The sequence below is a fragment of the Mus musculus genome, chromosome 17 (genome assembly GCF_000001635.26).
Source record: "Mus musculus strain C57BL/6J chromosome 17, GRCm38.p6 C57BL/6J".
NCBI classification, from domain to species: Eukaryota; Metazoa; Chordata; class Mammalia; order Rodentia; family Muridae; genus Mus; species Mus musculus.
This window is the reverse complement of record NC_000083.6, coordinates 20,160,392-20,172,693: the sequence shown is the minus strand read 5'-3', so window position 1 is coordinate 20,172,693 and position 12,302 is coordinate 20,160,392.

The window sequence follows — 12,302 nt, the reverse complement described above, 5'->3', positions numbered from 1 at the left end:
AACTCACTTTGTAGATCAGGCTGGCCTTGGACTCAGAAATCCACCTGCCTCTGCCTCCCAAGTGCATTAAAGGCATGCACCACTGATGCCTAGCCTTATTTAACTTTGGAACCTGACATATGTCTAGAAAAGTGTCCATTTCATTCAGATTTTCCAGTTTTGCTAAGTATAGGATTTTGTAGTAGGATCTGATAATTTTTTTGAATTTTCTCATTTTCTGTTGTTATGTCTTCCTTTTTATTTCTGATTTTGATAATTTGCATATTGTCTTTGTGCCTCCTGGTTATGAGGCTTACATGGCTAAGAATTTATCTATCTTATTGATTATTTTTAAAGAAACTCCTCCTGGTTTTGTTGATTCTTTGTATAGTTTTCTTTAATTCTAGTTTGTTGATTTCACCTCCTTGCTTGATTATTTACTGTTTGATTATTCCTTTTGGGTGTATTTGCTTCATTTTGTTCTAGAGCTTTCAGAAGTGTTGTTAAGATGCTAGTATATGATGCTAGTATAATATGTTTCTTTATGGAGGCACTCAGAGTTAAGTTTTCGTCTTAGCACTACTTTCATTACTTTCATTGTGTCCCCTAAGTATGGATATGTTTTGACACCATTTTCATTAAATTCTAAAGAAAGTCTCTCTCTCTCTTTTTTTTTTTTTTTTTTTTTGGATTTCTTCTTTGACCAAGTTATCAATGAGTAGAACAGCATTCCACTTCTATGTTTATGTGGGCTTTCTGTTGTTTTTATTGTTATTGAAGACCAGTCTTAGTCTTTGGTGATCTGATTGGATGCCTGGGATTATTTCAATGTTCTGGTATCTGTTGAATTCTGTTTTGTGACAAATTATATGGTCAATTTTGGACAAGACTACATGAGTTGCTGAGAAGAAGGTGTATATTATTTTGTTTTATGATGAAATGTTCTATTGATATCTGTTAAGTCCATTTGGTTCATAACTTCTGTTACTTTCCTTGTGTCTCTGTTTAGTTTCTGTTTCTGTGAGGTGTTGAAGTCTTCTACTATTATTGTGTAAGGTTCAAGGTGTGCTTTGATCTTTAGTGAAGTTTCTTTTATGAAGGTGGGTCACCTTGCATTTGGAGCATAGATGTTCAGAATTTAGAGTTCATCTTGGTTATTTCTTTTCATTGATGTGAATGAAGTGCCCTTCCTCATCTTTTTTGATAACTTTAGGTTGAAAGTCTATTTTATTCAACATTAGTACAGCTACTCCAGCTTGTTTCTTGGGAATAATTGCTTGGAAAAAATTTTCAGCCTTTTACCCTAAGGAGTTGTCTGTCACTGACATGTGTTTTTGTGTGCAGCAAAAGGCTGGGTCCTGTTTAAATATCTAGTCTTTTAGTCTATTTCTTTTTATTGGGGAATTGAGAACATTGATGTTAAGAGATATTAAGGCTCAGTGTTTGTTGCTTCTCTTATTTTTGTTGGTAGAGGTGGATATATGTATGTGTGGCTATCTTCTTTTACTTTTGTTGAAAGGAGATTACTGTCTTGCTTTTTCAAGGGTGTAGTTTCCTTCTTCGTGTTGTAGATTTCCATCTATTATCCTTTGGAGGGCTGGATTTGAGGAATTTCTTTTCTGATCTATTCTATTTAGGGTTCTGTAGGCTTTTCTTTTGTTTATGGGCATCTCTCTCTCTTTTCAGTTAGGAAAGATTTTGTCTATAATTTTGTTGAAGATATTTACTGGATTTGCGAATCTTCACTTTCTTCTATACCTATTATCCTCAGGTTTGGTTTTTCACTGTGTCCTGGATTTCCTGGGTGTTTTGGGCCATGCACGTTTTTGCATTTTGCAATTTTGTTGACTGTTGTTTCAATGGTTTCTATAGAGTCTTCTACATCTAACATTCTCCCTTCTATCTTTTGTATTCTGTTGGTGATGCTTGCATCTCTGACTCCTGATTTCTTTCCTAGATTCTCTATCTCAAGGGTTATCTCTATTTGTGATTTCTTTATTGTTTCTCTTTCCAGTTTTAGATCCTGGATGGTTTGTTCAATTCCTTCACCTGTATAATTGGGTTTTCCTGTATTTCTTTAAGGGATTTATTTGTTTCCTAGTTAAGAGCTTCTTCCAGTCTACCTGTGTTCTCCTGTATTTCTTTAAGGAAGTTATTTATGTTCTTAAAGTATTCTTTAATCAACATGAGATGTAATTTTAAATCTGAATCTTTCTTTTCCAGTGCATTAGGGTATTGAATGCTTTCTGTGAGAGAACTGTGAAATGTAGTCATGCACAATGTCTACAGATTGTTTAATGATCAGCCACACAGAGAACAGAGGAACCATTGCTGTTAATTTTTTGCTTCTATGATACACAGCTGTGCAAAAACTACAATGAACATATTTTAGCAATCTCCACGTACATGAAGGAACATATTAATACTGGTTGACTTGTAAATTGTTAATTGTGCAGATATAGTAGAGATATAGTAGATAAATCCCATGGTGCCACCTGCTTATGTCTTGCTCACACTGTGTGAGATTTGTCTCTTCTGTTAAGTAGTACCTATGTCAACACTATGTATCAGGATGTATTGAGCACTCCAAGTGTCGTCAATAGTAAGTTCTTTTACTGAGTACCATTTTAATTTATAGACTGCCATGGCCTCAACAATATTCTGTACAAATAACTGTACTGTGTTTCACAGACACTACTTGTTTTCTCCATTCACATTCTTAAAGAATAGAATCTGGGCTGTAAATTTCTCTTCTTAATCATAGGGGCATGTTATACTTGTCCTGAATGGAATGGGTGGTTTGAATAAAGCGATATTTAATCTTTGCTCCTGTAGTCCTATATGACTAATGGTCACTGTGAAGTATTTCAAAGAATGTGAGAATTTGCTTGTGCCTAAAAGGAGGGATTGGAACCAGAATGTAAAGCTAAGCAGGGACTACATAGGATTTTGTTAATTGACCTACGGAAACCTTAATTTTTTTAAATATGTCTTTCCATTGATTTCTAGTATTTCAGGACATCTAAAAGTTACTACCATCATTTTCCAATGTATGGCCTCTGCATGTAAAAATCTAACAGTTACTGAACTTTGTAAATACATAAATATTTTATTAAGGTGTGGATTAAGATGTGGATGTATTTTTTGTCTGTTTACTGCTCCTCTCAGCTTTATTCAATAAACTTGTATTTTGAGGGTTGCAGTGACAAAAAACAAAGAAAGAAAGAAAGAAAGAAAGAAAGAAAGAAAGAAAGAAAGAAAGAAAGATGGCCAATATGGTATGCAGTGGGAAATACTGGCAGACAAAGTTTTGTTTTTTGTTTTTCTTTTCTTTTCATTTTTGGGGGTATGTTACAAGGGAGAGTGTTATACAAATAAACAGGGAGATGAGTGGAATGGGGAGCCTGATTTCAAATTTAGGATGAATGACTAAGAGGTTTTTTTGAAAGAGAATGCCGCAGCAGAGAAAACATGAAGTAGAGTATCCTCCTCACAAGGCTATCTGGTGGTCGCTTTGCAACTGGCTTTACAGGGTCAAATGGTCATTGAAACAAGTAAAGACATCTAAAAACATTTGTCATACCTGTACATATTTTGACAAGAGGATTGTACACCATATGAAATCCTATAGTATAAGAGAAGCACATTCTTCTTGCAAGGGATGGTTTTTCCCAGGTCCACACTGTGGAGTATTATATGAAATGTTATATTCCTTGGGATGACAGACTCTGTAGTTTCAAAAGAGTAAAAAATGTTTACAGAAAACAGAGGACATTGGATATAAGGTAGACATAGCCTTGCAAGCTAAAACATTTTCATCCTGCAATGATTTTTTTTATAACTCAGAAAGTTTTTATTTATTTATTTATTTATTTATTTATTTATTTATTTATTTTGATTTTTGGTTCTTCAAGACAGAGTTTCTCTGTATAGCTGGGGCTGTCCTAGAACTCCGAAGACAAGGCTGGCCTTGAACTCAGAAATTTGCCTGCCTCTGCCTCCCAAGTGCTAGGATTAAAGGCATGTACCACCACTGCCTGCTTGAAAAGTCTACTTTGAAACATTCCATTACACATAGTAACTCCTTTAGACTCTGAGTTAAACAACATACAAGCATCTGAAATTTCCATAGATAATAAAAATATCAAAACTTGTATATCTTGTGGTCATAAGAAACAATAAGATCTTTTAGGGGAAGAGGAGACTTGTAAGATATATTGCGTTGTGTGATTATTATAGATTAAGGTGCAATGATATAACTTTCAAGAGAACTTACCTTGCAGAGGTAGACTTTGAGTGGTCAGCTGATATCTATGCCCCATAAGTCCTTACCCATATGCCTGCAGAAAATTCTAGTAAAATCATAAGGTTTTAAAAGAAAGAAAGAGAGAGAGAGAGACACACACACACACACAGAGACAGAGATGGGGGAAGGAAGGAAGGAAGGAAGGAAGGAAGGAAGGAAGGAAGAAAAAAGAGAAGAAAGAATTAATAAAAGAAAGAAAGGGAAAGAGAAAGACAGGAACAAAGAAAAAGAAAGAAAAATAGAAAAAAGAAAGAAAGGAGAAAAGAAAAAAGTAAAAAGGAAAAGAGAAAAGAAAAGGAAAAGAAAAGATTTTTTTTGTATAGGGTAAATAAAAAAAAATCCCTTGCTGTTAGAAACATATAGATGACTCGAGAAAGAAAAAACATAATTGTTTTGGAAAGAGATAGATCAAAATTTGGATGATAATCAAAGGGGTCATGCTATGGAAAACCTAACAAAATATTTTTATGGGTTATCACACAGTAGAAACTGCTAATACAGTATGTTAAAATTAAAAGAAAAAAAAAGATTTGACTTGCCAGTAAATTGGGACAGAATCATCCACAAGGTAGTAGTCAACAGGTATAAATGAAATCTTGTTGAGGGATATATAGAAGATTGTACTAAGACTATATTTAGTCACTTTGCTAAGCAGTATATAGCAAACTTAGACTGTAGTGAGGTCTGGATAGGATATGTGTTTAGAGAAAAAAGTAATACAAAGAAATTTGTTGTACTTAAGAATGAATATTGACCAAGATAAAGGTAATAATTATTATAGAACTGAGAAGTGTGTGGCTGTCTAACTGAGACAAATATATAATGTATGAGAGTTGGGTATTTGCCTTGAAATATGCTATATATTTTCCACTTCTGTATTTTGCCCAACAAATTGCTGTTTTGAGTATTTTGTAAATTTTGAGATCTTAGAATTTTGAAAGGACAGCAACCACTAGTCACAAAGTTTTGACAGTTTTTTATGCTTTGTTTATATCTAACTTATCTGCTCACTCATTCTCTATGATGTGAGGCGTTGTACATAATCTTTTTAGCTTGATCCTTCCTTTACTTTTTCTCTGACTTGATAGACTAAAATCTATATAAAACAACTAAACAAAATATTATTGTCCCCTTAAGAACTTAATATCAGTTCATTTGTCATGACCAATATAGACATAAGTAAGACCAATATAGAATATTTATTGAACTACTAGACAACTCATATAACTGTGAACTAGTGTACATTGAGGGACTTATGGCTACAGTAGCATATGTAGCAGAAGATGATCTTGTAGGACATCAATAGGAGAAGAGGCCCTTGAGCCTGGAAAGGCTAGATGCCCCCATGTAGAGGAATGCCTGGGAGGAGAGTTAAGATTGCGTATGTATATGGGTGAGTAAGCCACCCACAAGGAACCAGGGGGAAGGAGGAAGGGATAGGGATTTTCCAGAGGAGAAAACATTAAATGGAATAACATTTGAAATGTAAACAAATAAAATATCCAATAAAACAAAAACAGAGGAATATCCTCTGATATATTTAAATACTTTATTGATCCTGTAGGAATGCAAAGGTGTATGTGTTATCATAAACTATCATAAGCTTAAAAAATAAATATTGATCAGAGTACATAAATATCAATTTCTTGTTTCCTACAAAGTGTGAGGCTTCTTTTTTTCTATTTTTTATTAGATATTTTCTTCAATTACATGTCAAATGCTATCCAGAAAGTCCCCTATACCCTCCCCCCATGCCCTGCTTCCCTAACCACCCAATCCCACTTCTTGGCCCTGGCATTCCCATGTACTGCGACATATAAAGTTTGCAAGACCAAGGGGCCTCTCTTCCCAATAATGGCCAATTAAGCCATCGTCTGCTATATATGCAGCTAGAGACACGAGCTCTGGGGGTACTGGTTAGTTCATATTTTTGTTCATCCTATAGGGTTGCAGACCCCTTCAGCTCCTTGGTTACTTTCTCTTCCTCCTCCATTGGGGGCCCTGTGTTCCATCCTACAGATGACTGTGAGCATCCATTTCTGTATTTGCCAGGCACTGGCATAGACTCACATGAGACAGCTATATCAGGGTCCTTTCAGCAAAATCTTGTGCAATAGTGTCTGTGTTTAGAAGTTTGAGGCTTTAGTTCAAGCAATATTTTGCTATAAAATTAGTTCCCAGGACCTATGACTATGATATATATATATTTATATATATGTATGTATTTGGATAGGAGAAAAGACATACATACCTACAAATATGAATAGATACATATATTGATACAGACACACAATGATACTCATGTACAAAGAAAGCAAGAAAAGAGACAGATATACAGAGTAAGAGAAACAGAGTCAATGGATAGAATAGGATCACTTAAATTTATTATTATTATTAATTCCAATTCAAACAATCCTTTCTCCCTACCATTCTCCTCTAAATGGGTGGGGCCCCTCCTGGGTATTTACCCACCCTGGAATATAAAGTCTCTGTGAAGCTAGTTGCATCCTCTCCCTCTGAAACTATACAAGACATTCCAGCTAGTAGAACTTATTACAATGACAGTTAATAGCTTTTGGGATAGCACCCACTTTAGTTGTTCAGGACACACTGGAAGCCTAAGATATACATCTTTGGTTGGTGATTCAGTTTCTGATATCTACAAGGGTCTAGGCTTATTGACTCTGTTTATCTTCCTTTTCATTTCCTTTCCCATTAGATGTTTCAATCCTTCTTCCTTTTCTTCCATAGTTCCATCTATGGCTTGGCTGTGGGTTTCTGCATGTGGCTAAGTCAGCTGCTGATTTGAGCCCCAGAGAGGACAGCTTGCTAGTCTGAAATAATAATTGAATCTAATTAGTTGTGTGATAGATTGGTATGTGCCCATGCAATGGGTCTCAAGTTGGGCTGGTTATTGTTTGGCCATTCTTCTTAGATCTGTTCCATTCACTGTCCTTGCATTTCTTGTAGACAGGAAATATTTTGAGTTGAAAATTATGTGAGTGTGTGGGTATCCCTATCATGCAATTGGGTTTCCTGTCAGGCTTTAGGAAATGGTACTTTCAGGACTCAATGCTGTGAATCACATTTAAGAACACCCCCATTGGTTCTAGGTTTCCTCTTGTATCCCAGGATTCTGTCTCTTCCTGAAGAGTCACTGTACATCTTCATCCTCATCAGTTGTAGATTCCCATTCATATTGTCAACTTCTTTTGAAAACAATACAACAGAAACAACAACAACAGATAGAAAAAAAATCTTGAAAACCAAAATAGCTTTGTGAGGAATGAACATTCCTTATGTGAATAAAGACTACAAAGTAAGTGATAAAAAGTACAGGATACTGGTATAGAAAAGAGACCCATTGGCCAACAAATTTGTATCAATGGCCCAGAAATAAAAAAAAAAACACACCTGTGGACACTTGATTTTGATACAAAACAAAACAAAACATACACAGGCAACAAAGAGTATCATCAACAAATGGTACTGGTCTCACTGGATGTCTACATGTAGAAGATTGAAATAGGTTCTTATTTATCACCCTCCACCATTAAAAACCAATGGCTCAGCCTCTAAGATAACAAATTGAAAAGCCTCTGTAAGGCAAAGGACACTGTGTAAATGGCAAAACATAAGATTACAGATTGTGAAAGGACACTCACCAACCCTACACCTGACAGAAAGCTAATATCCAAAAATTATAAAGATCTTAAAAAATTAAACACCAACAACCCAAATTAAAAATAGTAACACAGAAAGCTAAACAGAATTCTCCACAGAGGAATCTCATGGGCCAAGAAGCACTTAAAGAAATATTCTAAGTCCTTAGACATAAGAGAAAGGCAAATCAAAATAAAATATTAAAACAAGAAAATAGAAGCCACTAAATCCAAGTCAACAGACCCAACTTCTGAAATGCTCAGTCTGTCAACAGTGTTCCATGAGTAACCAAGCCAAATTGAAAGTACATATATATTCTAAATATTCAAAAGAAAAATTAAGTAACAGACTTAAATGTCAGGTCTATATGTGGTTTAATAAACAATAATCTTTACCACTGATTATTTTCTTTCAAATTTTAGCAGAATGTGTTTCTTCAAGGGAGATCAAATATCCTAACATGGCTTTTTATTGCTTTCTGAGCATTACTCAGTTGTCTGTAGTTCTTTACGCATAGTGTCATGTTGTTCACATTGAAAGTAGCATATGTATGTGTGTGTGTGTTAGTGTGTGTGTGTGTGTGTGTGTGTGTGTGTGTATGTGTGTGTGTGTGTGTGTGTGTGTGTGTGTGTTAGTGTGTGTGTGTGTGTGTGTGTGTGTGTGTGTGTGTGTGTGTGTGTGTGTGTGTGTGTTGCAGTTCTGGTTCAGGTCATACTTTAACAGTCATGTTGATGATATTTTATATATTTTTAAAGGTAGTTGCTTACTGTCCAGAGATACAAACTCTTACCAAATGTCCTGGTTTCCTGTCTCTTAAAAGCTTATGTCCCCCTCTTGTGTGTGTGTGTATATATGTGTGTGTGTGTGTGTGTGTGTTTATTATATTTTCTTAGATATTTTCTTTATTTACATTTCAAATTTTATCCCTTTTCCTAGTTTTCCTCCAAAAATCCCCATTCCACCTCCCCTCCTCCTGCTCACCAACCCACCCACTCCCACTTCCTGGTCTTGGCATTGCCCTAAATTGGAGTTTTTAGCCTTCATAGGATCATGGGCCTCTTCTCTTATTGATGTCTGAAAAGATCATCTTCTGCTATGTGTGCAGCTGGAGCCATGTGTAATCCTTTTGTTGGTGGTTTATTCCCTGGGAGCTCTGTGGGCTGCTTCAAATTGTTGTTCCTCCTGTGGGGCTGCAAATCCCTTCAGCTCTTTGGGTCCAATTAACCTTGAGCCTTTGTTTGTTAGCGTGTTACAAGTATATTTGTTTTGATTGATCTTCACAATTCTACGTTTTGATTGGTTGTGGTTTTCTTTAATGATCTGGACCTGTTGCAGAGAGACATTCTTTCAATGAGTAAAGGAAACAAGATTTATGTGTGAATATGAAGTTCACTCTTTAGAATGTTCCCTAAGAGTCCCATTCTCCATCCACTCTTTGGCTCTAGGTGACTCTATCTGTGTGAGTCATCTGCTGGGGGTAAACCTTCTGGGGACAACAAAGAGGGAATATGAGGGGGAAAGAGGAGTTCAGTGTCAGGTATGGGAAAGGACAAGTGAGATGGCTAGATGGCCATGAAAATGAACGGAAATATTTAACTGATGGGGTTGAGAAGGTGGCAGGGGCATCTCAAGGAAGCAACAAAAACCTATGATAAGGAAAGCACCCAAGAATAAATGGAACTAATCTTACATGTGACTCACTCTATTAGGAATATGGAACCTGAAGAGACTACCTGCTGTTCCCAGGCAGGAACCCAAGTACTTACAACTCAAACTATATCCATTCTAAAAGAAATGCAGGCATGAAGGTTGGAGTGAATGACCAACCAATAACCAGCCCATGGGTAAGCACCAAGCCCTGACAGTACAAATTATAATTCTGTTATACTTGCAGACAGGAGTATGTTGTGCTCTGAGAAGTTCCATCCAGCAGCTGATTCATTATTTTTTTTAAAAAAATGGATTGTATCAGTAACACATGTGTGCTAACTTTATCTTGGTCATAAGTATATAAGTATAGTCATCATTTATAAACCATGGCTGAACACAGTTATCATTTACAATCATTTCTGGAGTCTTAAGTATAGTCATCATTGATAAGTCATGATAGAACAGAATTATCTTTTACAATTATTTCCTCTCGACAAACACATATTTCAATATTTAAGAATATGGAGTCATATTTTGAAAAAGCATGACAGCCCATTCCTGACAGTGTCAAAATTCTTGTACAGAGTGAAGAAAGGTTGACCAGAAATGGACATAACTTAGAATCCATTCCATGTACAGACAATGAACCCTGACACTATTACTGATACAACTTTGTGCTTGAAGAGAGGAATACACACTGCTTGGTCTGAGGCTGCAGATACATGTGTAGCAGAGGACTGCCTTATCTGGTCTCCGTTAGAAAGAAGGGCCCTAAATTTGCAGAGACTTTATGCCCCAGGAAATGGGGATGACTAGGGAAGGGGGGGTGCACTATCTCAGAGGTAAAGAAGAGGGAGAATGGGGTGAAGAACCCTGGGAAGGGAGAACAACACGGGGGGCATCTTTTGGGATTAATAAATAATTTTTAAAAGACTCTAGAGACATGTTTTCCCATTAAATGAAAACCCATTATCAGACTGGCTGTTTTTGAGGTTTCAAGGACAGTAGACCTATTTAAACTCTCTAAGCTAGGATGGGAAGCTTCCATTTTCAAACTGGTATATAATCAATGTTTAATGGCCAGAGTACCAACTGTCATTTTAGCCCAAGAAAAACCTTCAGGCCAATGCTGCTTTCATTATTTTTCAATTTTTGGAGTAATACAATCTATATTTTTAAAATATCTTTCTAAAACTTCTTGTGTATAATATTGGTCTTACATTGTTCCTTGTTCATTAGATATCACTGGGGCCTTTTTTAAGTTAACTTCTCCAAGAAAAAGAGGTCCTTATATATTGGTGTTTTTTATTTATTTTTTAATCATTCTCCCAGACAACTCCTTTTCTGTCAGTGTAAGCCCTATAGAAGGAAATATTAATGTCAGCTATTTTAACTTTGTTGGTATTTCTGACTGAAGAGGCATACCGTAGGTCAAACTCACAATCACATATGCCATGTAATTGCCTGAGTGCATTATAAGAAGAGGCTTTTAATTTGAGCTTGGTCCACCTTCTCTAGCCTTCTAAATATTGTTGAGATTTCAAAGTTTACTTTGTTCTGAATATTTTCTTCCATTGTTAGTCCAAAAGCAGATCTTACAAACATATCTTGAAACCATTTTATCATAGGAAGATCTAGGACATATTTATGAATGTCATAACATCCACAATGCAAGGTAATCTTCAAGGTGGTCCAGATAAGAATATCTTCCTAACAGCAGATTAGGTAGTATACTTAGGAAAGTCCTGGGGAAGCTTAGGAAAGTGCTCATTTAAAGTGAATTAACTGTTCTTATGAAATTTCCCATCAGAGCCGGGCAGTAATGGCACATGCCTTTACTCCCAGTACTAAGGAGTCAGAGGTAGGAAGATTTCTGAGTTCAAGGCCAACCTGGTCTACAAAGTGAGTTCCAGGACAGCTAGAGCTATACAAAGAAACCCTGTCTTGAAAAAAAAAATGAGAGAAATTTCCCATCAACATAATATACACAAGTTTTATAAATAATAAAAGCAAGTTCTCTGACCCCGGGTCTCAGGTGTGATAGCCATTTTCTATCCAGGGTCTCTTTGAGGCTGGTCTAAGCAGGAGACGCACAGGCCTCAGAAGCAAAAGAGATTCTTGGACAGGGTCCCTTTGGGCCTTCATCCTCATCCAAGAGGCAGAGCTGATCTTCAGACATCTGTGCACCTCACCTGACAGAGGAGAGCTTGCCTCCAGGGAATGCTCTGACCCCTGGGACTCAGGAGAGAGCTGGTCTCCCAGGAGTGCTGACAGAGAAGATCAGACTCACAGGAGGAAAAAGTTCGAGCCAGAGAAACCTAGAATTTATAACACCAGAGATTACCACATGGCGAAAGGCAAATGTAAGAATATTACTAACAGAAAACAAGACCACCCAGCATCATCAGAACCCAGTCCTCCCACCACAGCAAGTCCTGGATACCAAAACACAAGGGAAAAGCAAGACTTGGATTTAAAATCATATCTCATGATGCTGGTAGACGATTTTAAGAAGGCCAATAATAACTCCCTTAAAGAAATACAGGACAACACAGCTAAAAGTTAGAACTCCTTAAAAAGGAAACACAAAAGTCCCTTAAAGAATTACAGGAAAACACAACCAAACAGGTGAAATAATTGAACAAAACAATCCAAGATCTAAAAATGGAAGTAGAAACTATGAAAAAAAAAACCAAAGGGAGAC